The 2,104-nt window shown below is 37.7% G+C and overlaps 1 protein-coding gene across 5 annotated transcripts in view; it reads right to left on the minus strand.

Moving 5' to 3' along the window:
• unc5b (unc-5 netrin receptor B) overlaps positions 1 to 55 on the minus strand; it is a 54,764-nt gene extending 54,709 nt beyond the window's left edge. For 3 of the 5 annotated variants that reach the window (XM_047812755.1, XM_047812754.1, XM_047812753.1), the window contains exon 1: positions 1 to 55. This exon is cut by the window's left edge and continues 354 nt beyond it. The gene's annotated coding sequence lies outside the window, so the exon portion shown is untranslated. The other 2 variants (XM_047812757.1, XM_047812756.1) reach the window with 1 other exon arrangement.
• Between the last annotated feature and the right edge of the window lie 2,049 nt (positions 56 to 2,104).

A 2,104-nucleotide genomic window follows, 5' to 3' on the forward strand; every position in this document is an offset into this window, starting at 1 on the left:
TGAGCGTCCATCCTGCGAGCGCGCGCCGTCTCTCCTGCACGGTGTTCACTCGCTCGAGGAGTAAACACACGAGCAGCGACTCTGGACTTCCATCTCCAGCTCAGCCAATCAGAGAGTAGCTCTGCTCCGCGCGCGCACACTGAGGAAGTGAGGGATAAACTGTTCAAGCTGAATTTTTTACACAACGAGGCAACAAAATAAATTAGAAATTCACTATATGGCTATAAATATTGAAGCAATTAGCGTTCTAAAAAATTTTATTTTATGCACATTAGAACCTGTACACTATGTGTGCTTTACTGTTGGGTTAAATAATAGCTATTATTTTTAAACCTGCTTTCTGACTCCATCATTCAAAACCTAGGTCACACTCCATTACAAAGCATTTGTTATTCCAATTCTCAATTTACGTATATCTGGAAAACTCCAACGTCCCTGTGCACTGAACTTTCACTCAGGTGGTCTGACTGTTATGAAGTGTTTCCACACGAGGGCGCTATTTCCCATGTCTGCTATGGTGCACGTTCCTGATATGAAACTACATTCATTCATTCATCATCAGTAACTGCTTTTTCCTGGGGCGTTGGGTACAGGATCTGTCCAGGGAATACTGAGAGAGATTGGATTACACCTAGGATGGGATGTAAGTCCACCGCAGCACATCATGCACACACACACATTCACATGCTCAGTCACATCCAGGGCAATTTAGTGTAGGCGATCCATCATGTAGGTTGTGGAAGGAAACCAGAAAAAGCAGAAGAAATCTAGGTGGACATGATGAGAACTCCACACAGACAGTTATGGCCTTTTTGGCCTTGTGACCAAGTGACCAATGATACCAAGTCCAACAATCATATTACTATTTCTTTCTTTGACTGTATAATAATAAATATTAGTAACTGGTGAATGGATATATATATATATATAAAAATTTCATGTTCTTATTCAAACTTACAATTGATCTGATCCATTTTTTGTGTATTTACCAGGTTTTTCAAGCATATCCAAAATAGGCTACATAATCTGATGTCAGTTTCTTCGCTGTGATCAAATGTTTTTCATGCTGTGGATGGAGTCATCATTTCTCACAGCAGGTATTATTCCATGGAAGATATCATAACTGTCTATTTCTTACATTTGCACTCCTAAGCTCCATTCTAAAACCTCCTTTTAAAGAAAGTAGTGAGAAGGAATGGAGACAAGCGCCAAACGTTGTCTGGGCTTAAGCTAGTATATATCTGACATAATCTTTAACATTCTGTTGCTCAAAGCCTACATCAAACATTCATAAGCCCTAGTGAAGCATGCTTCTTCTACTATCCTTTTAAATATTCTTAGACAGTTATCCAACTTTCTGGTTTCTAGCAAACATTTTATTTTCCCGGAATGTATATATGTGGTTAGTCATCAGGCCAGTTATGCAATTCGAGAGCTGTTCTGATGACAGAGAGTGAGAGAAAGAGAGATAACCTATCTATCTAATACTGAGTCATAAAAAGTTTATAAAATATATATACACACACATCTCTTTGTGAACTATAAGTATAAAGCTAATGCAGTTCTGTACAAAAGTCAAAACTAAAAAGACATTAGCTTACCATCTTTATTGTGTTGTGCCTTGATTAGCTGTTGTACACAATGCACATAAATGTCGTATCCTTAAACGAATTTAGTGAATTTGCATAAGAATAATGTGCAGACTAATTGGAAATGTATCTCATAAGGAAATAGACAGAAAGAGTATAGAAAAATAAATATGGTAGTGTAAATTAATCAGAGCATGACAAGACCTTATGCTAGACTACATGCTAAGATTCAGACATTTAAACTGGCTACCAAGATAATATAATTGTTACTAGCATTATATATGGGCTTCTTAGCACATTAAAGATTTTTTAGGAGCTACTTCTACACTTTACACATTTATCATATTCAACAGTAACAAATGCTTTTTCTTACACTCTTTCATGCCGGGCCAGTGCTCAAGATGTTAAACTACTGGTCGCTCTGGATAAGGGCGTCTGCCAAATGCTGTAAATGTACTGGTCAGAACATCTTAAGTTTAAACCCCACATCTGGGACCTTAAGCAATGCATTTGAC

This window comes from Tachysurus fulvidraco, chromosome 4 (genome assembly GCF_022655615.1).
Source record: "Tachysurus fulvidraco isolate hzauxx_2018 chromosome 4, HZAU_PFXX_2.0, whole genome shotgun sequence".
NCBI lineage: Eukaryota > Metazoa > Chordata > Actinopteri > Siluriformes > Bagridae > Tachysurus > Tachysurus fulvidraco.